General features: G+C 46.1%; 1 protein-coding gene across 6 annotated transcripts in view; it reads left to right on the forward strand.

Moving 5' to 3' along the window:
• LOC146829437 (uncharacterized) overlaps positions 1–22,842 on the forward strand; it is a 112,352-nt gene that overhangs the window by 78,998 nt on the left and 10,512 nt on the right. For 3 of the 6 annotated variants that reach the window (XM_085608123.1, XM_085608122.1, XM_085608124.1), the window contains exons 4-5: positions 21,648–21,706; positions 21,818–22,266. The gene's annotated coding sequence lies outside the window, so the exon portion shown is untranslated. Of the gene's footprint in view, positions 1–2,020; positions 2,498–17,840; positions 18,037–18,397; positions 18,503–21,647; positions 21,707–21,817; positions 22,267–22,842 lie in introns of those variants that run through there. The other 3 variants (XR_014962262.1, XR_014962261.1, XR_014962263.1) reach the window with 3 other exon arrangements.

The following is a 22,842-nucleotide window of genomic DNA, read 5'->3' on the forward strand; positions in this document are numbered from 1 at the left end:
AAAGATTTCTTTCGCCAGGTAAAATGGGCAGTTTTAAACTGCACACAAAGGCTGCAATGGCAGACCTGAGACATGTTTAAAGAACTACTTAAGTTGCTGGCATTGTAAGCGCTGCAGGCCCACCGGTAGCATTTGATTTACAGGCCCTGGGTACATGTAGTACCACTTTACTAGGGACTTATAAGTAGATTAAATATGCCAATTGGGGATGAGCCAATGTTACCATGTTTTAAGGAGTGAGCACAGGCACTTTAGCACTGGTTAGCAGTGGTAAAGTGCACAGAGTCCTAAGGCCAGCAAAAACGAGATCAGCAAAAATGGAGGAGGAAAGCAAAATGTTTGAGGGAAGACCACACTAAGGCTGACAGGTCTAATAGCAACATTGCAGAGCCCAACCCATCAATAGTCAAAAGAAAATTCAAGAAACATTTCCTTTTTATCTTGCGCTCGCTCGTAGGTCAGAAGTCACAGTTACTTACGCACTCCGCCTGGTCGACTTTGAAAAAGCTTTCAACTCCGTTGTGGAGCCCTTCCTAGAAACAATGTTAACATGTATGGCTATTTGCCCCAGATTCTGCAAATACACCAGCCTCCTGAATTCCTCCCCAATAGCACAGGTATGGATCAATGGAATTCCTATTGAAACGCTTTCCACTCTGCCAGGGTACCAGACAGGGCTGTCCGCTATTTCCATTGCTTTTTGCCCTAGTTGTGGAACCGCTGCCCCACCTTATACAATGTGGCACCCAATTGAGAGTCTGGAGATGACCTACAGGCAAGGAAGACAGCATCTCCTTTTATGTGGATGACGTTCTCCTATACATTGGTAACGCCACCGAGTTAGGCTCTAGGATAATAAAGTTCCTCTCCTAATATGAAGATGAATCGGGTCTCTGCGTCAGTTGGAAACAAGTCTCTCCTGATGCTCTTATAAGGGGTCTCAGACCCCAGTGCATGGCAACATTAAATCCCGATTTGGCGCCTCAGCTTAAAATATCTGGGCATTCACATCTCAACCTTGCCAAAGCTATCCTTGTCACTCAACCTGGCACCTCTGGAAACTCGTATGAAATGAGATTTTAAGTGTTGGTACCGACTTCTGCTCCACATGTTGGGCAAAATAGCACTGTTCAAAATGAAGACCCTCCACATCTTCCTGTATATCCTTCAATATTACCCATCCCCGATATTGTCCCACTGATTCCAAACCCTTAACTTCCACATTTGCTCCTTCCTCTGGGCAGAAAGACCCCCATATATAGCTTTCAATGCATGCTGCCAATCATCATACTTAGAAGAGCTGGGCATCCCAACACCTGGCAATTAATGGTTGGGTCACAGGAGGCTGGGGAGATCCCGTCTATAGACTTAAATTAACCGAATTAGGTCATGACAGCATCCTCCACATACTACATGAAGGCACACTGCCCCAGGGCCTTCCTGAGCCTATCCAGGTTGTGGTTCACACATGGCGTGCTGCCCTGCAGATGATGGGCTGGAACAAACAACTCACACAGCAGACCCCTCTTCGGTCTATGTCAGGTGTCGCTGCTGGAGGACTTTACTAAATGGGATATGATAGGCATCACACTGCTTGGTGATGTCTAGCAGGGATCGCTGCCCCTAACTCAATTTCATAAATACTTACAATTATGAAACGCATTTGCCTGCAACTGAGAGGGCATCCCAGACCTACCAGAATTCAATCCTCTCAAAGCTAGGCTCCTTCAAGGCACGTTGGGAAAAGGGGGAATGTCCAAGATTTATAGAACACTGTTTAACAACTCCACCACTAAATTTGGTGACCTGAGGAAAGAATGGGAACAGTGGGTTGGCATGTCAGACTGGCGATAGGCCCAAATGGCTCCCTGTATTATAGCCATCCTGGCCCACCTCAGGTCCATTCAATTAAACTACCTATATATTACTTATCTTACACTCGGGCGACTCTGGATGGCGAGTAAAAGCATTTCACCCAATTGCCTCAGGTGCACCTTGACTGATCTAGTTTCTTCCATAGGGTGTGGGCTTGCCCTGTTATAATGTCATATTGGACCGCCATTGCAGACACTTTGACAGGCATCTTGGAGAAGCCAGTGGAGCTTATTGTGAGAGTTGCTCCGCTGGGCATAGTGGAGGATTGGGGCCTACAGGAACGGAGTGCACCTTGGTTGGAATCGTCACCATTCTGGCTAAAAGAGACAGCTCGATACTGGACCCAATCAGCAACCATCTGCATCTCTAAATGGACTGCCGATATGGCCCGGTGCACGAAAACCAAGGAACCCATCTACAGGCCAGAAGATGTCCTCAGCAGCATGACAACATCTGTGGACAGTGGTGGAGTTTTTCTGCCATAATGAATGGCCACCATTCTTGAGGTGGGAGGGCTGGAGATGCTCCAGAAAATGGGTCTGGAGTGGCTGGCACCCCAATGGGAAGGGACAGAATTCTCTGAAGCAATGTGATGTCATGGTGTTTGTTAAAACTCAATAAAGTTGTTTATGAAAAAAAAAAGATTTCCTCAAATCAAAGGTACTGACAGGTCTAGCCCATCAGTGTTTTATTTCTCTCAGAAACCTGAAAAACTTCAAAAGAACTTAATTACTAGCCACAAACATATATATTCTACACAATTCATTGTAAATCTTGCTCTCCAAGCCTATGAGCATTGTAAAGAACATTAATGAGAAAACTATTGTGGGAAATATTTTGGCAAATTCAGGGTACAGAAAATGTATTCAACGAATGCATAATACCCAAAGAAATGTTCTAAATAAAACAGCCTAGTAGACAACCTGCATGGCATTTGGGTGCATTATATAGCTGAAGACACCCTTTACTAAAAAAAAAAAAGAATGTATATCGAATTGAAAAACATGATCCAAAATTGTACTTATAATTTGACTGTGTTTTAATTTGAAGGTGTAGCCCTATGGGCAATTGATACTAATGTGTGTATAAATGAATGTATTTCTAAGACTCCTGGTTGTTTAGTGAATTACTCAGACCCAAGGTTTAATAAATATACACCTATGACTAATAATCCATCCAGTATAGGTAAGCCGTGTCAATGATGACTAGCAAATTTGAACCTAGTGGCTGTGACAGAGCACCTGCCCACAATTACTGAGGAAATGGATTTAAGGATTTTTTCCTGGGCTCACATCCTGTTAAAAATAAACATTTTTTGCCCTTGTTAATTTATTCCACCTTTAGGGAAGTGTAGACTTACTCAGAAAGAGCAGCTACAGAAAGTATTAGAGAAAACAACAGAGAAATAATGCAAACTACATGTTAAGTTACCAACAATGATTTCCAAATGCTCTCAAAACAAGTGTACACGATAAGTACCATAATGTCATCAGTCGTTAATTTCCTTAAGGAAGATGTAAGTCTTTTACTAAATGGACAGGCTCAGATGCAAGCTATAACACAGCTAAACTGTGAATTATATAAACACTAAAATCAGGTAAAGGGCCATAATAACTCATAAATTAGAGTACTGTGTTCAAACCTGTTAAATTGACTTCAACCCAAAAACAAGATGACTAAAAAAGTAGCCACGTGCAACCTTGTAAGTATAGAGGAGGTAGAAAGTACACAGTTTTCTTTGGCAGAAGATCCACATAATATATTGTTCCTACATGGAGTAATCTCCTCACCAATTCCTGCCTTTCAGTTTTATATGAGTGTCAAAAACATGGGTCATTGGGCCGGTATGAAAAAATACACAATGCTTTCCTTTACCACACATGGGAGTACTTGTTTGAATTCCACTGTTACACTAAAGGCCTTCCAACATTCATAAGAGCAGCTGGATGTACTAATCTTCTAGGTCACTCACTGCTCTGCGATTCCATCACCCTGCATGGAGCTTGTACCCTTTGATGCCAGGTTTACATTGTAAGCTATTGGTGACACCTGTTCAATTAATTATTTCCTTTCATAAACTTCTAAGTAATGGTTCTCATCTTATAAGCACAAATGAAATGTGCTTTGGCATGGCCGCTGGGTTCTCCTATGTGTGAACTTTAAAGAAAGCAAACTGTAAATTGTTATGGTATTTCTTTGTATCCCTTTCCTAAATGACCTCTGTAGGCCACCTCAATAACATCATGCCTCACACAAACTGTCCTCCTCTTACAATGTCATCACCCTCAACAGGCAACTCATCTTTAACCTTCTAAAAACGCTGAAGTCCCTAGTCATCATTCACTTATGAGGCCCCTATCACAGAATGAACTGCTGAACCTGATTCAAAACACAATCAGAGTTCAGTATTCTCAACCAGTCTTTTTCACTGATGTTTTCCTTCACAGGAATAATTGCATTGGACACTGAAGCGGGGAAGCTGTCTTTGAAAGCACTCTTTATAACTCACACCCTCACTTATGGTACAGGTTAATTTAGAAAGACAGCTTGCTTTTGAGTTATTCACTGTAATTGATTCAACCATGAACTTTTACAGAGTTTAGACAAAATCTGAATAGGTTTAGACATAGTTGGAACAGTAATAGTTTTTGTGAGTAAGTACATTAAGGGGTATGATCAGTTTGAGCAGTAAAATTTCTTCCTTATAAAAAAACATTTTAAAGTGTTCAACAACTCACATACAGCAGAATGCTTCTTTTTCGATAGTGGAGTCAGACAGGGCTCTTGACCTAAACACCACATTCATGTCTAGTTTATACACTATCCTTTTTCATTGAATGTATAAAACACCAGTGCCTGAATAATTTGTCCATTAAAAGGCAAAGTGTTTGTCATCTGCTGAAACCACTCAAATTTGATATTTTTCATTATATTTTACTTAGAGGAAGTGAGCATGGAGAATCCCTCCCCAAAGCATGCAAACTACTCACATAAACCTATAAATGAGGGTACTTGCTCAAAGGGATAGGTATCGCCTTAATATATATCAGTGAGGAATCCTCAGATCTGATCCTACCATCTGATAATGCTGGACTGCCCTTCAGAGGAATTTTCCAATTTGAAAGTCATCCCTTTATCGTAAGAAATCTCAAACCCTTTCTTAAAATTCGACTATAGCAAAGACTATGCAAATTGACAACTGCTGGGGGAGCACACTGGTGGGGAGGGGAGGGGAGGGACGGGGGAGGGAAGGCATAGTAGTTCTGGTGTTGGGGAATTAGGAGAAGTAGATAGTAGGGGGTGCTGAAGGACAAGAGCTTGCGGAGGGTAGGTAACGAGAGTGAGGGTAATAATGTAAACTTTTATGGTTGCACAATATGACACCTATGTGCGGGTGCAGGGGAGGGCAACTTATATCTGTGTATTGAATGCAACAAATGTGAAGAAGACGCTGTGGAGATGAGAATAGCAAATAATAAAAATGTTATTAAAAAAAAAAAGCAAAGACTATGCAAACGCTTATAATATCATTTTGGAGTGTAGAAACCCCCTCTGTTTCACATTTTGACACATTTTGCTCTACTTCATTACTTGCTCCCACCTTCTGTCAGTTCTGGACCACGAGCTGCAAGCTGCGCTCCAAACACCGAGTTTGTCATTCGACACCTGAATACATCAGATTATATCGGAAGAATTTTTAAACATGAACTGAGTAACATTCCTGCAGCCTCCCTGATAACAATGCTCCTCGAGCCATATGTACGAAATTGCATGTTTGCGATTTCCTAATAGCAAATTTTAGCGATTCGCTATTAGGAAATCACAAACTGTGATGTACAGCAGTGTGTTCAACACTGTTAGCGATTCGCAGTGGGTTGCAAATGGACCTGCCTAATCAGTATTCATTAGGTAGGTCGCAATTTGTGACTCATTGTGAATGACTACAATCACAGGGATGGTGGTCTGCTGGGGTAAGCAGACCACTATGTCTGTGATTGCTTTTTAAATAAAGCAATATTTTTTTTGTAATCCAGACCGTTTTCCTTGAAGAAAAATGGGATGCATTTAAAAATAAAAATGAAAAGCTACCGTTTTGTTTTCTAAGAATAGGCAGTGATCCGAATGGGTTACCACCAACTTGAAGTTGGTGGTAACTGCAAATGTTTTACAACCACTTTCCCAGTCGCAAAACATTCATACATGCCAGTGCTATTCTGTATTAGGAAGGGATGCCCTAAACACGCCTCTTCCTAATGCAGAATCTCAAAAGCAAAATGCAATTTGGTAACAACTTACTGAGTTGCATTTTGCCTTCTGTAAATGGCAGAATGCATTTTAACAGATGTGGTCTGATCCCTGACGCTGGACTCCAAAATTGACTCAGTGCTCAAAGCGGTGGAGAGACTGGGCACTTCTCTAGCTCAAACTTGCACCTCACTCGAGGTCAGCACCGATAAAATTACCATAGACTTTACCTTGCTCTACGATGACCACTGCAAGCTCTCGCACAAAGTATGCGACATGGAACTTGCACTTGCGGAGGCCTGCCCCACTTCTGCGGACACAACCACCTTGCTGTGCAACCTGTCTCAACGGGTTAATCTCCTGGAACGTCAAGCCGAGGATGCGGAGGGGTGCTCTCGTAGGAGCAACATTCGGGTCATTGGTCCGCCTGAGGGTACGGAAGGTTTTGATGCGGTGGGTTACGCCCTTCTCCCACAGGGGTCGCTTTCCCCCTTCTTTGCAGTCGAAAGGTCGCATCGGGTCCCACTGAGGCACACGCTCCCTGGAACAAAACCTAAACCCTTCCTTTTTCGCCTCCTAAATTTCTAAGACCGTGATACCATGCTGAAGGAGGTTCGTAAACTTGCAGGGGACGAGTCAACAACACTGCTGTCATCTTCTTCCCTGACTATGTCAATGGTATGGAGAGAAAATGTGGGTACTTCCTGGAAGTGAAGAGGCGACTGCGCAAGCTGGACTTTCTGTACTCCCTCTTATTCCCGGCCCGCCTTTGGGTCACAGCTGGTGGCACCACCATTTCTTCGATGGAGGGAGGAGACCTGGGCATGGCCGGGTTCTGGCGCCCACCGGGGATGTCTCCAGAACACAGTTAGAATTCCCAAACCACCCCTCCTCCCCACTCGAGAACCCACGGGAAGAGGGAACCCGCGCGTCAAACCCACACAGTCCTCCCAGCCACATGCTGTTCCAAACTTGGAACAAGTAATCCAAGAACACGGGTGTAGGAAAGTGGGTTTCTGTTGCAGTAACCCCCCCCCCCCCCACTTTTTGCCAGACTACTGATGCACTTTTTCTTGGTGTGCCCTGGGTCCATGCCAATCAGGTTCCCAGGGCCTGTGTTCTTTCCCTGAAACTAACCCAATTAGCATCTCTGGCCACAGGTCAGCCCCTGGTAAATGGTACCATAGGTACCCAGGGCACTGTGACCAGAGAAGACCTCTAGGGCTGCAGCATTTATTGTGCCACCCTTAGAGGCCCTGTACTTTTACACCTACACACTGCCTTTGCAGACTGCGTGTCTTGGTGCAGAATAAAAGGAAATGTCGACATGGCACACATCCCTGTGTGCCATGTCTACAGAGCACTGCCCTGACCTAGATCAGTCACCCCTCCAGCTGGGTGCACTATGCCAGTGGTGAGGGCACAAGGGCATGAGCCCTGTGCCCCTACAGTGCCCAATACCATTCTTGGGCATTGTAAGTGTAGTGTTGCCATTAAGAGTATATGGTGCTGGGAGTTTGTCATTACGAACTCCACAGCACCATAATGGCTACACTAAAAACTGGGAAGTTTGTTATCAAACTTCTCAGCACATTAAACCCACACTGATGCCAGTGTGGGACTTAATGTAAAATGCACACAGAGGGCATCTCAGAGATGCCCCCTGAAAACTAACCCACCTCTAGTGTCCCGACTGAGTGGCTGCTTAGGCTGCCATCACAGACATGTTTCTGGACCCCTGGGTCAAGAGCCTGCTGCTCTCGTGAGCCTGAAACAATGCACATCCTGGGACGTGGTGCTGAGTCTCCTCCCCCAGGATGGGCAGGGTTCATGAAGGGAAAGCTTCAAAGGCATGCCGCCTTTGTGAGCTTCCCCAGACCACTTGCTGCTTTCAGCAACTGGCCCCCACTGGTTCTACCCCCCACTTTGGGCAGGAGAAGCCACGGGAAAAACAAGTGAGGGAAAGAGGTGTGCCCACCTCTGCCAACTCCACACCTCAGGTGGGGGAGGCGAGGTGAAGCACAACCTCGAATACCCGCCATCTTGAGGATGGGGGGACCCAGCCAACCAGGGACAGGCTCCTGCCCCACTCCCACTGGAGAGTGGCAGAATAGGGGGTGTACCCACCCCAGGGAAGGGACCCATTGGTCCCTGCCCTTTACCTACCTGTAACGTCCCTAAATTTAGTATTTAGGGGTACCCTGAACCTTGCTTCCTCAGATCGAGCCAAGAAACAAGAAGAAAAGAAGAAGGACCGAACAGCCATGCAGCAGCTAATAAGAGGAAGACGCCCACTGACTTGGCCCCAGTCTATCTCCCCCCGAACCTGCTCCTACGAAATCCCAGTGTTTCCTGCAGCCAGCAACCTCAAAAACCCCGGAGGACCTGCCTGCCTTCATTTCCAAAGACTGCTTCTCCCATGAACACCGGATTTGTTCAACAGCAATCCCTGGCAGCAGCCAGAGACCGCGAATCCAGCCCACTCTGCACCCGCCGAACCCGGCCCGAGCTTGAGTGGAAAAACACCACGAGGAGGTCAACCCAGCGATCCTGACCCGAGATTCGGTGACCCCTGCCTGCCTCAAGGCTCCAGCCGAATCATGCAGTCTAAATCCAGAAGGCCCCTCTAACCACGACAAGGAGCTGGTAAGAAGATCTGACCCCAAAAGGCATCCCTGCACCCGACGCCCCACGGCCTTGTGTGCCCAAACCGACGGTGCCTAACCAACCCTTAACTTCCCAACTAACCTCTCCAAGTGGTGGTCGCACCCAGAAGTCCTTCATTTCCCTGCCTGCAGTGCTTTTGCAAACCGGAGGTTCTCTACAGAAAACAACAGGGCACCCGACGTTGAAACAGCACTCTGCATCCGGCCAGCCCAGAGCCGCTGAGGGTGCACTTTTTGTGCTACTTTGTTTCCCCTTTTGCCCTGACCTTAACCCTAGGAGCTTTGCTGCCACAACCCAGTGGCCTGCTCGCCAGCGGCCACCAACTGGAGACCCCCTATCCTCCATAGTATAACATTGGGCCTCAACACTCTGCACCCGGACGCCCTAGTGCCTCTGAGGGTGCAACAGCAGTGCATCACTGACCCTGTGGGACCCCTGAGTCTAATCCCAGAACCTTAACTCTCACAGTTGATTACTAACCTGTGAACCGATAATCTGTTGTTCCTCCCTAGGATAACATTGTCAATTTTCTTCCAAAAAGTTTCTAAGTGTGGAGTTTTGAAATCTAAAGATATTCTTTAAAAATCATGCGAATAACCAAAGCGTAATTACTTATCTGTTTACAGGAAATGTCCCAGTGCTGAATCTAGGTATCCAGCACTAAGTTAGAAAAGTAACATAGAAAGTAACAAACCTGTAATTTACAGAAAAAGCCTATTCCTTTCAATGGACTGTATTTGCTAATTGTTGCAACCTGCTGCATCCCCTGTAAATCAAAAAAAGCGCAAGTACTATTGAATTTTCAAACTGTTCTATATCCAGTAACGTATTACTGAAAAGTATTCAATGCTTACCTGTGCCAGGCTTGCTTGATTCTAAAAATAAAACAACAGTATTTTTTTATATAAAAACAATTTGCATAGTTCTTGAGCGTGTGAATTCATTTGCTGACTGAGTGTGTACATCAAATGCTAAACTCTGAGTAAGTTTCTATCTAACTTTAACCTCTGCCTACCTCTGGGGTCACCTGGACTCTATACACACTATACCTCACTTTGGTGTAGTATATATAGAGCCAGTTTCCTACAGTGTTCCAAAAGGGAACTGGACACTTCACCTGATTGATCTCCCAGCGAAGACAACTCAACGACAACCTGGCACACTGGCGAGGAAGCCGGCCGCCCCCTTGCATCATACCACAAACAGCGGATTAACTGTTCTAAGATATTGTGTCACTCACCTGCCACATGCAGCGCACCCCGCACACTTCGTGATGACTCCATGTGTCAATTCCTCCTCCTGGTCATTTGCCATGGCGGCCTGCAAACATTCAGGCGTTACTCCCTCATCACTAACGAGTGCCTGACACATGGCACTCTGAGCTCAGAAAAATGCTACACTGAGGCTTAAATTGCAAGCTCATACAGTACATCCCTTTTTACTCCAAGAGCCACACACCGCCCCCTGCCTCAGCCTAGACAGCCGCCTGTTGTAATGGGACGTTTACCCCACAATTTTAGCAGATACACATTGTCCCTCTGCTCTGACACAGTTAGCCCCGTTCTGTCTCCTTGTTTTCCTTCCCCCAACCTCTTCTTTCACGTTTTCTTCTTCCCCACAGCCCCTATTGAAAGAACTCCAACACGCCATCGCCCAAGTCTGCGATGCTCACTCCCGCAGTCTGCCTGCATCCATTGGTCCACATCTCTGCCCACACTGACCGCATGTCATGTGTTTGCCCTTGCTCTCTCAAGTAAGCCATGTTGCCCATTAACATTATCTCTTGTAATGTGAGGGGCATGCATACTCCAGCGCGTCGCTACAACACTTACACCTATCTTAGGAGCAAGCACTACTACAGGAAACACACCTTACACTGCCAGAGACTCACCAACTCCGGCTCAGGTGGCGTGAGCAGATCTACACCAAGGGGTATTGCTCGCAGGCCAGCGGAGTACTGATCTGGGTTAGTCGAGGGACCCCATTCCATTTCGAAGAGTCGCTAATAGACACGAGCGGACGTTATGTCTTTGTGCGCAGCCGCTTAGAAGGGCTACAATATATGGTCCTAATACTGAGCAAGCATCATTTTGGCACTCCTTGCCGTGTTGGAGTTTCCTCCCCTCGTTAATAGGTGGAGACTTTAACGCAGTACTTGACACCAAACTGGATGGATCCTTTCCTCCCTCTCATGCACAACAGCAATGTCGAACACTGCAACACTGGGCGATTGGCTACGCCACTGGCACCTGGCAGATATTTGGCGCACATAGCACCCCAGGACTGAAATCTACTTCTTCTACTCCCCACCGCATGATCTGCACGTCTGCATTGACCGCTTTGTGGGCTCCCGGCTCTGCTTCCTGGGTGCCACCATGTAGACTACCTGGGACGCACACACTCGGATCACAACCCCCACCTCCTTTGGCTACAGTGGCCGGGTCCTGGTCAAGCCACGCACCAATGGCGTCTTAAACCGGCAGCGCTGGAAGACCCATCATTCTGCGTAGCCCTCAGTGGCGCAATCTGTGCCTATTTTGATGCTAACGTGGGCTCAGGAGCAGATGCGGGGTCAGAATGGGAGGTTCACAAGGCAGTGATCCACGGCCACTGCCTGGGCCTCAGCTGGGGTATCCGCAAGCAGTTAGACGATGAGTTGGCATACCTTGAGCAATTGCTCCTCCACCTGGAGACCACTGCGGTGACAAATCCCACGGGGGCGCAGCACTCAGCTGCAGCGAAGCGTAAACACACAGACTTACTGAAAAGGCTCCACTGCCTCAATGACGCTGCTCACTCCACACACGCCTCTGCAGATCGAGTGGGCCACTTTTTGGCATCGCTAATAAGACAAGAGCATCAGCACCGGCCGATCCTGGTGCTGAGCTCAGGCCCCAGCCAGCTCCTACACACCCAGCAGGAAATCTATGCTGAATTTGTTAAGCACTACACAGATCTAAACAGCTCGCTTGTTGTCGCAGACCCCTGCAGGCTATAGGAGTTCCTCTCCCTCCTTCCCCTCTCACCATCGTGCCCCAGCAACAGGTGGAATTGGATGAGGCTTTCACTCTTTTTGAAATCCAAGGGCCCTGACCACTGGGAAAGCCCCTAGCCTGGATGGCCTGCCAGCAGAATACAATAAGGCTTACACCTCCGAATTAGTCCCCGCTGATTGGCTCTATATGAAGCTGCATTGAAGACGTCAAGACTACCATCTACATTACGGAAGTCCCTCTTGGTCTCCCTGCCAAAACCGGATCAAGACCCAGAAATGCTGGGCTCTTACCGCTCATTGGCGCTCCTCAACACAGACTAGAAAATTGTGGGCAAAATACTGGCGGAACGCCTGGCTCCCCTGGTCCCGGCTCCGGTCCACGCAGACCAAAAAAGTTTAATCCTGTCCCGTAGCACGTCACTGAGCCTACACCGCTTCTTTCGGGTGGCCAGATACTCGCCTGATCAGTGGCCGTACTCAGGGTGCCTGCTGCTCAAACAGGAGATGCGCGTTTGACACGCTAGAATGGGATTATCTTTTTGAAGTCCTCTCTAGAAATGGTCTTGGTGGCCGTTTCCTATGCCTGATAAAGCTCCTGTACACTTTCCCTAGGGCGAGAGTAAAGACAGGCCCCTACCTATCTGGCCCAGTCACCATCGGACGCAGCACCCCTGTCCCCACTTTTGTTCTCCTTGGCAATAGAGCCTCTAGCGGTGGCCCATCATGGGGGATACCGCTAGGTGAAATGACTCCCTCGGTCTTACTTTATGTGGGTGACCTCCTTATCTATGTCAGTGGCATCCGGGCGCCCAGAGATTATATTTCTTAAACATTGGTTGGCTTTGCATCTCTCTCTGGCCCCCGCATCAACTGGACAAAGAACTGTTTATACCCGTTTACCCAGTCCACCACAAATCCTAAGCTAACCATCTCTGGCCAAAGCATCCAATGGCACCCCACTGCCTTCCGCTACCTCAGAGTTAGGATCTACCACCAACCTGAGGACCTACTAGATGGTAACATCTGGCAGAGTCTGCCCCTATTGGTCACAGGCTGTGTTGCCCTGCTAAAAATGGTGGAGCTGCCCAGGCTCTTATATTACTTTGTGGATCTACCTCTCTTTATCCGCCCCCCTGTATTCCGCTCCTTTGAGCGCACAAGAGACTTCATTAGGAATGGCACTCACTGCCGTGTTGCGTGTCTAAATTATATCTGCCGGTGGACCGTGGAGGCCTTGCAGTGCCCAACATGGAATACTACTATCTGGCAGCTCAGCTCCAATGGTTGTCTAGATGGGTAAGTGGACAGCAGCTGGATGACACAGCTGCACACCATCAGGCCTGGTCGGTCCCATCCATTCTTCGTCTATTCCATCCTGAGAGTTGCGACAAGACGCCCAGGCAGTTAATTCTCGCAGTGGTCCATAGGTGCTTCAAGCGTGCGATATTTCTCATATGCGCCTGCTCTGCCCAACTTGGGCACACCAAGAGGGTTAAACAGCATCACGAGATCAGACTTACCCACTTGGGAAGAGGCAGTCTACCGTCACTGAGCAACATTTCAAAAGACGGCCAAGTGACACCTTTCAATGAGCTGGTAACTGGAGATGGACTACCCCAGGGACAGTTTCTACTATACACTTCCTTGATTGCTGAACTGGGGAGGCAGTGGGGCGACATGTCGCAGGAACTGCCAACGCATCACACTATCCAATAGACATGCACTTTGGGCAGAGGGAGGCACCTGGTTAGGTGGTTTACTGACCTTTTTGCCGTTCTGATGGCAAGTGCCTTCGTTGCCATTTGGTGGATGCTGATCTCATCCACATGCTTTGGAGCTGCACTGCTCTGGCGGTTTACTGGCGTGAAGTCACCACTTGCCTCTCTGACAGCGCTGAGCGCTCACTGGGCAACAAATGGGAAATATGTAATCTGGGTCTATTCAATAGATCCAAAATGCACAAGGCGTCATTGTGCTTTAAATATCTTGGCCTGATCACCAAGTGGTAGAAGAGTTCTGATCCCCGCCAGGGGAAGCATGGTTTCGCTCCTTCACAAATTGGGCATGGGTGGAGGGTGTGGTGCTGACGCGAGAGGACCCCCTGGTATCTGCCTGGAATTCCATGCTAATAGATCTCCAGATTTCCTGGCAAGGGTCTTGACCCCCGCCCTCTGAGTTCAGAAGAACATCTGCGATTGACGAGTTGAGAACTCCATAGACATCACAGGCCGACCTCCACATTTACGGCGCAACTTTTATTTCCCCTTCATTCAATCTTCCTCACTCAGCAATGCAAGCATTCTGCATACACGCAGGCCCCTGATAGGAAGTGTCATGGAATATGGGTGGATAAACTAGAATTGAATCGCTTGAGCACAAAGTTGGGCCAACCTATGCAGTGCCCCCCCCCCCCCCCCGTTAGCCATCTCTCCGTACACTCATTTACTAAACATTGGGAACACTAGCAGATGTATTCCTGCTTGGCCATCATGCATGAAAAGCCCCCAACTGCTAATCGAGGCATCACCTTCCTATCAATCCGCACCACCACGACACATCAGCAGCAGTACACTATTTGCGTATCACCCACATATTGGAATGTCAATGTATCCCTGTCTACACAAGACAAATGTATTTGTGTAAGTTTTATTCCCATGTTCATACCAAAAAACAAATTAAGAAATTTAAACAAAAAAATTACTGGTTGAAGTGTTGCACAAACACCTTAGACATTGCCTATAGGTTAAACCTGACTGCTCTGTACGAGCTATCTGAGAGTTGGGCATAGGTTAATTTAGGGTTTGCTTGTGACTTCACCCTGAGAAAAATTGTGGATGCTGCTTGAGAAGGGCTTCACTCCCCTCAACCAGTAACCCACATTTTACAGGGTGTTTCCAATACCTACAGATTTACCCACGTAGTGGCCCCGTACATTGACCTTAAAGGCCTCCCATTCTTCGGGTGCATTAGAGGCAGTCTCTAAATTATTAGTGAGGAATCCATCAATCATCACCAATTCGACACCCTAAATGGAGCAACTGAAAGAGAGCTTGGCTGCAGCCTCCAGGCAGGGAACGCCTGCAGAGGGCACAGCAGGTACATTCCTAGAAAGAAAGGGATGTGGTCTGTTACGGTTCTAACCAAGTATTCATGGTAAAACATAAAGTGACTGATGTCCCCAGAATATAAAATCATATCAAGCCGCACATGGACAACATGTAAAGCAGAATAACTTGAATAATCCCACTCCTGGCCATGTTGAACCCTCCAAACATCAGTCAGTCCTCTATCATTCAACCATTTAGGGACATCTCTAGCAACTCTGAGATATTGAGTGTTAGGCAAGGGCAGGGTGGATCATTCTGAATGTACGTCGCGAACATAAATAAAATCACCGCCTATTACTAATGACTTGGCCATATAACGCCCCATCTGTGTTGAGAGGGAGGACAAAAGCGATAATTGGTCATGGTTGGGGACATATACGCTGCCCAATACTTCATGGCCATCTAGTTTTCCCAAGACAAGCACATATCTTCCCTCTTTATCAATCTGAGCGTTGGTGGCTACATAAGGGCCCTCTGGAATTCAAAGAGTATCCTGTTACAAATATTTGCCCTCCCTATCGGCATTCTATGCATGTAACCTCAAAGGACCTGAGGTGCATTTCTTGTATGATGGCAATGTGAACTCTTCCGCATCGTCGGTACGCATTCACCCTAAGGGGTTTGGCATACGATCCCAGTTCCCTCATGTTTCAAGTAAGGAGTAGATGTCCATCCCTCACGAGAGCCATCCTGGTTATGATCCAAACTAAAACGAATCCCACCTAGAGCCCTCCACCAGTGCATGTCTAACCCTCTTGGGGATTCCATTCTTGACTGTCACCCGGCACATGTCTACCATGTAGGACTGTATGAAAAAGAGTTGCTCTATTAAATGAAAAATATGTCCAAGGCAGACCTCAAATCCCACACCCTACAACAAGGTAATAACGGTCCCTCGCCCAAACTAAGCAATACTGTCATTGATAGTCTTTGAAACTACCAGGGCAAAAGACTAGTTGAGGGGGTACGGAAGAGAGTAAAAGTTATCTGACAGCAAGCTCCACCAGCGTTACCCTCTCTCAGGACTGGAAGAAGGTGTTGAGAGGGTGCAGTTCTAAAATAAAGCCACTGGCCTCAATCTTCCTTGTGCACCAGGGCCCTTATTATGCAAATGGCGCATTTTCATTGTTTGTGCTGGGCGCACATTTGAAAAGGTGCGCCTGGTGCAAACAAAGAAAATGCCTCACATTATGATGAATGCGCTGCCCCCAGGGCAGCTGCAAACTTGTGAAAAACGGAGCGGCTACTTTGAAGCCGCTCCACGTTTTCACAGTGCAGAAGGCAACCCGCCTGCACTTTGAAGGGGGAATGGAGATCCCCTTACAGGGGAGTGCAGTGAGAGAACAGTGATATAAGGTTCGTATACAGAGCAAAAACGAGGTAATATACTGCGCAATAGTTTTGCTAAATTGGCCTACATGCGCAATAATTTATAAACTAATGTTTGTGAATATGCTATAATAGGTTTACAGTTTTTAACTACACGTCTCAAAACCATGAGCAAGAATGTTCTAGCACTATTCACTGTATAAACAAATGTGTTGAACGTTATCACTAACCATTAATAGTGATAGTAGAGGACTATTATATATTATAACTCTACTGATACTTAAATACATCTTTTTCCACACCTCTTTCTCTTTTATAATCTACTCACGGGACTACATATACTGGGTAATTCTGTACATAGGAAAACAATTCTTTTATACGGTCTTCCTGCTATCTGGGGTTGGTTAGTTAACTTTTTCTATTTCGCTCCGCTGTGTCCCTTAAACTATAATATAAAACAATTATTCAATGATATTGCCTTCATCACGTTTAACACACTTAGACTGCGGCAAAATGGCGCGATCTATAACTCGTTGTAGAGTTTATACCCAGTCCGCTCTCTATGCCTAGTTTACTCACGTTGCCACGCCGGACTCTCTCTCTGATAAAGGAAAAAGGACTAAGGGGCAGCTCATTGGCCGATTCTCCTACGGAAGTGAAGACGAGGTTACGGGTGCCGTCGACGGGTATGTCGGGTTGTATTCATTTAGAAAGCAGAGTCTCCAATTCTAAATGCAGCTAGTTTTTTGACATAGGTCTACTATAACCTATACGGCGTTTAGTTCCAAATACTGCAATACTTGAATGTAGTAGTGACTCTGCCATTTACTAACAGAGTCTAATTTTATTATGCTCCAACTATGAGGGAAAACGAGATATTTCTGGTTGGGATACGTGCTACTCACTTTAGGTCGTTCCCTTGTATTTAACCGCTGTAAGTGTGGGATATTTAATCTACGTGTCTAGCACATTTATTCCCCATAACAAGGACTTGTTTTTAATATATGAGCTATACTGCTCAATTATTCGCAAGAAGTGTCCCACGCGACCGTCTAATGCTAAACTTTGTACGTTGAAGTTCCTCTTTATGCGCTGTTCACAATACTTCAGAATCATAGTTCATTACACATGATCTTTTAAATTTATGTTAGGTTTATCATGACCTGCTCGGTAAACTTTTTGCTTGGAAGGCAACCCCTTTTTGGGGGATACTTTCGACAAGGACTATGATGGGTTAATTATAAGAATACACGTGGGGTCCAACATCACTGATGGTGACAGGGTTCCTTCATAAGACATTGGAAAGGAACACAGACGTTCTGGTAAGAATGCTTGGTTATGCGTATACCTAGCAATAAGAGCGTGTTTGTTTTGGTTTCTGTCTAAATAACAGTCAGTCTGAAATTATTTATTGGATAGAGCAGATAGATTAATAGCCTGTTACCTATAAGTAAATGGGTTTTTTTATTCGTCATAATGACTATTTTTTAGGTACCTCCACTAGCATGAACACTTGTTTAATCAGTAACATTCGGGCCACATATATGACCATATATATATATTTTTTTTATACATTGAGTTCGAGACTTTTTGTATTGAAACATGTGTTCTTTGGTATACAGATATATCGGTACCTTAGCGTTATGATGTCTGCCTGGCCGTGACAATTTGATCACTAGCGTGGGGAGTGTTCGAGGCATTAGAAAATTATCACATGGAACACTGACCGTTTAATGCCAGGACTGACCAATGCAAACAAGGAGTGGTCATTTATTTCTGATTCCATGTCTATGGAGAGAGACTTTACTTTCCAATGAGGTCAGTTCCACGCTACTATGCTATTAGCACACACTAATCTGCTATCACACTATAATGTATCTTATACTCAACAGGATCTTGATGTTTCTTCTGGTGGTGGCTCTCTTTACTCTATTGCTAACATCTTTTCTACCAGCTGTATACTTATGGCCTTCTTTTTCGTTGTATTTATTGACACCAGCCCCTGATTTGTATTGAGTGTCAATATATAAGGAATCGATACCATATAAATGTATGTAAATTTGTCTTTTAGTAATAGGACCTTTTTAAAGCAAAATTGTTTTTTAACATCAGCACTTTGTATAGCCATTGTTTTTATGTATGTTTTGTAATATTGTATATTTGTATCCATTTGTTACAGCCTTGAAAAAGTCCGGATGGACGAAACACGTGTCGGCTGTTATGTGTTATAATGAAATTTGGACAATCCAAGAAAAGAATAATAAACAAATGATAACTAACTAAATTCTCTGAATTGTTTGTGGACTTCAAAACTCTCTTTGACTTTATTGCTATATGAAATTCTTGTAGGACTAATACCTATAATGTGCCTCAACTGATGTGTAATTAGTGTGTGACCTTAGTGGAATATCCTTTGGACTTCTCTACGGGTCTATTTTTTCCTTCTACGAGCAGAGGAGGAGGTTAGGTTTGAGAGCACTATAGGCTGAATAGGAAGGAAATTTAAAAAGAAAAACATATTGATAATTATCGTGAAACTAAAACTGAGAAAAAAGACTAATGTGGATGTGCATATAAGTTCTGACAAATTGCTGCTTAGGTGCCTGTGTGTCAAGATGCAGTGAGAGACTGCACCTGCCTGCAAGAGGTTGTCTGGGGGGGTCCATGGGATGCCCTTGTTCCCCTCCAAAGGGCTGTTATGGGGGGGCGTGCTGGAAGTGTGCCTCCTGAGAGCTTCTTTGCCTTTGCGCCCATGTCTGTAATACGGTGTGGGCGAGGAGGCAAGGGGATTCCCTCATTTCCATGGGGCCATGCCCCCATGCAAATGAGGGAACACCCTATGAAGATAGTGCTGGTGCTTATTGTGCACCAGCGCTATCGATATTACAGAAGGGGAGTACAAGCATCTGAGGCCCCTTCTGTAATACCAAAGTGCCCGGGGGCATGCGGAGTGGGCGCAAATGCCCATTGTGCTCCCGGGCACTTGTATAGTACGCCCCAAATAGTATCGGGAATAACATCCACAACCTACTTCTGGTGCTGACACCCTCTCAAACCCCCCTTTGGATAAAAGGGGTTGCAGTTTCTGAAGCTAAATAGAGAGATGTCCTTCCCTCAGTTGCTGTGGGGATAGTGGAAGGTGCGGTGGGGAAGTGAGTAAGGGTAAGTTGTGTCCTTTGAGAACGATCTGTAAGATCCACCTGTCTGAAGTTACTGCCTGCTAACCCAGGAATAATCAGTGGACCCTGCTTCTGCATCCACATCTCTCAGGGTACATCTGGGACACCTTTTGTAGTCAGCAATAACATTTAATCTATGTGGTGTGAGGTATGTGGTGTGCAGGTAGTTGAATTTGGCATATTTAAACCTGGTGTTTCTGGACACTTAGCAGGGGTTTTCCATCATAGCAGCCTATTAATTATCCCTCAAGAGAGGGAGATGAGTGGTGCAGAAGCCAGAGCAGCTGACTTCAGAGCGAGGGGCTCACGGTTCGATCCCTGGCAGCAGCTCAGCTCAACACCATGTGACTTTGGGCAATAGCTCACTGAATCTCCCCGACGCCGCCCAGTGCCGTGAAACCTTAAGTGGTGATATGTTTTTGCTTTACAAATATAGATTATAATTATTATAAGTCTCTCCCCATCATGCCCTCCCAGTAAGTTCTCAGCTTTGTGAGGGCAGCAGAGCTATAGTTAGAAAGGACCTGTATAGCCAGGATGTGAGTCTGCGGCTTTCTCCAAACTTGAGTATTGCTTGCAGGGTTTCATGCTGTGGTGGCTCAGTGTGACCCCCTTCCACAGAGAACCCAGGGAGTGCCGCAGGATAGCAGATACCAGAAATTAGGAGTCGTTGCAGACCATGCCCTCAAACTCACGGAATTTCGCATCCTAAAAGTAGTTGCCCTCCATCTAAATTGCTGCTTCTGTCCACATCCTCAGTCTCCCAGCTGTAAAGTGTCCTCCTGCGTAGTGGGGATGCCCAATAGTGTGAGCGCAGGTGCATGTAGTGGGCGGCGGGTAGTCTTAAGGAGACCTCTTCCCCCAACAATTTAGGGCAGTTTTAAGTAGCCTTGGGTGATCTGTCTTCCGATGGTTAACACCCAGCAGCAGTGCCCCCAGTGCTCCTTCCTAGCCCCTCCGGACCATGTCACCCAATTCTACCAGTCCCCAGCCATCTATCCATCAAGCCGCCCATTTAAACTGTGCCGCCAGGTGGTACGTTTAATAATCAAGGGCACTGAAGCCGAGCCTCCCAAGTGGGAGGCCTCAGAATGTCTAACGGTAACTATGGTGTCCACCATCCCAAACCAGCTCCGTCTGTAATGTGTCCAGTGCCTTAAACCAGGATTGAGGGATCCAGACTGGGAAGTTCATGAAGTAATATAATATTCGAAGTAGCATTACCATTTAAGACAACAATATTTGGACCATTATGAGCAGTTTGAGGGACCCACTGCAGCAGGTGTCCCCAGTGTGGTCAGAGAGATTGAGAATGGGCAGTGTTAGAAATTGGGTTTCTGGTTAGCAGAGGTAGGCATCCTGTCCAAGAAGGAACCACAATCCTAGTCACAGTAGGTCACAACACAACCTAAATTATCTTGTGCTCACCCTCTGGTAGCTTGGCACAGAGCAGTCAGGATTAACTTGAGAGGCAATGTGCGAAGTATTTGTGCAACACTTCAAACAACAATACAGGTGAAAACACCACAGAAAGACTCCACACCAGGTTACAAAATAGGATTATGATTTTATAAATAAAACAAGACCAAAATGACAAAACTCCATTGTGTAGAAGTCGAGATATGAATATTGAAAGAATAAATGGAAAAACAGCACTTAGAAACTGTGAGTGCTTAAATGGGATATTTGGTTGTGCTAGACTGGGGCAAAACCAAAAGTTCAGGCCAACCGCGATGGAGCGCGGGCCGGATTGAGGGACCGACTTGGGCAGGCTGAACCAAAGTACCTTGATTTGGGATGCATCGTTGTTGACAAGAAAGCTGTAAATATGTGTATAGCATTCTTTCTAAGGCAATTCAAATAGCTCTGTATACTTAGAACTGGTAACCATGAGATATAGTTACTACCTGTGTAATTCCCCTCTTCCGAAACCAAGGAAAAAGACTGAGTACCCAGGAAGAGTAAACAATCTATAGAAAAAAAGAAAAGAGAACATTTGTTTACTCTGCACCTAGTATAGTAAGTTTGTGGTTTGAAAAGTAATGTTTAAGCTGAAACATTCGTAAAAAAAAATTACAACATGCTTCAATAGAAAGCCCAAAAAATAATATAGTAATGTCCCATTACTGTAGAAAGGAGAACACAAGAATCTCTTGTACTCCCCTACACCAGGCATAGACAAAAAAATAATGTTGGGCCTTCAAAGCTGGATAACTTGAAACCACATCTATTGTCTTTCTTTATCTATAGATACATCCAGCTTTCTACTGAGACAAAAAGAAGGAGATCTACAATAGGCATCATGCACGGTCAGAGAAGTATTAGCCTTTACTTTTAAAGTGCTAGCGCAAACTGTGTTACCACCAGAATTTGTAGAAACAGTTGCTTTAAATGTTCTTTCTTCCCTTTGATTTAAACAGGTATTCCAGGATTGCCAAGACCCAAACCAGAAGTGACTCCAACAGGACTCAGGAGAAACTTGTCGAATAGTTGCCCGCCAAGCACAACGAACGCTGCGTCAGTGATCCCAGAAGCAGAAAGCTGTGTGACACAAGGGTGGAAGAATACATGCACGACTACAAGAACGCAATGTGATCTTCCACCCGGGAAGACCAGCTACATGCAAGCGGTGCTCTGCTCCAGCCTCTAGCATCGCCGGGGACAGGGTACGCTCAACACTCCCACAGTAGGCGATGTGTTAATGCCGAAGACGCTGGTTCCGAGGACGATGCGCTGGGTCCGCTCCGAGCGGCGCTGAGGATGTGCTGGTGAAGACTCGCGCAAGGCTAAGATGCGCCGGTTCAAATGATGAGGTGCCAGGTCTGCTCCCCACAACAACGAAGATGCGCTGGTTCCGACTCACACAAAGGTAAAGATGTGCCGGTTCCTATGAGGATGCATAGGTTCTAGAGGAAGAAGCATGTTAGGCTTCCCTTCCAAGGGTCCAGGGTTGGGGTGGCACCACTTGGCTGGGCAGACTCACAAATGCAGAGCCCACGTGCAGATACAGGTGGTTCAAGTATTTGATATCCCTGAGACTTTGGAACAAGAGGCAAGCCAGCAAGACATTTGAATCCCTCTGGGTTCAAGTGATGCAGGTCCAGTCCTTCTCACCCAGGCAGGAGAACAGCAGGCAGCGGGGTAGCTCAGCAAATCAAGAGCATAGTAAGACATAATTCAGCAAAGCAGCAGTCCAGCAGAGAAGCAATCCTTCCAGCAGCACTGCAGCTCTTCGTCCAGGCAGAGTATTCACAGGTCCAGAAGTGTACAGATTTGGTAGTGACAGACGTCCAGTACTTATACCCTGTGTGCCTTTAAAGTGACGGAGATTTAAAAAAAAGCCTACCTTCCTTCCCTGGTTCCAGACTCACTACAGGGGGTAATCAATCCACGTGTGCCAGCTCCTCCCTTCCATCCTGCTCAGATGGCCCATCTGCATGCAGAT

The sequence above is a fragment of the Triturus cristatus genome, chromosome 5_2 (assembly GCF_964204655.1).
Source record: "Triturus cristatus chromosome 5_2, aTriCri1.1, whole genome shotgun sequence".
Classification (NCBI taxonomy): domain Eukaryota; kingdom Metazoa; phylum Chordata; class Amphibia; order Caudata; family Salamandridae; genus Triturus; species Triturus cristatus.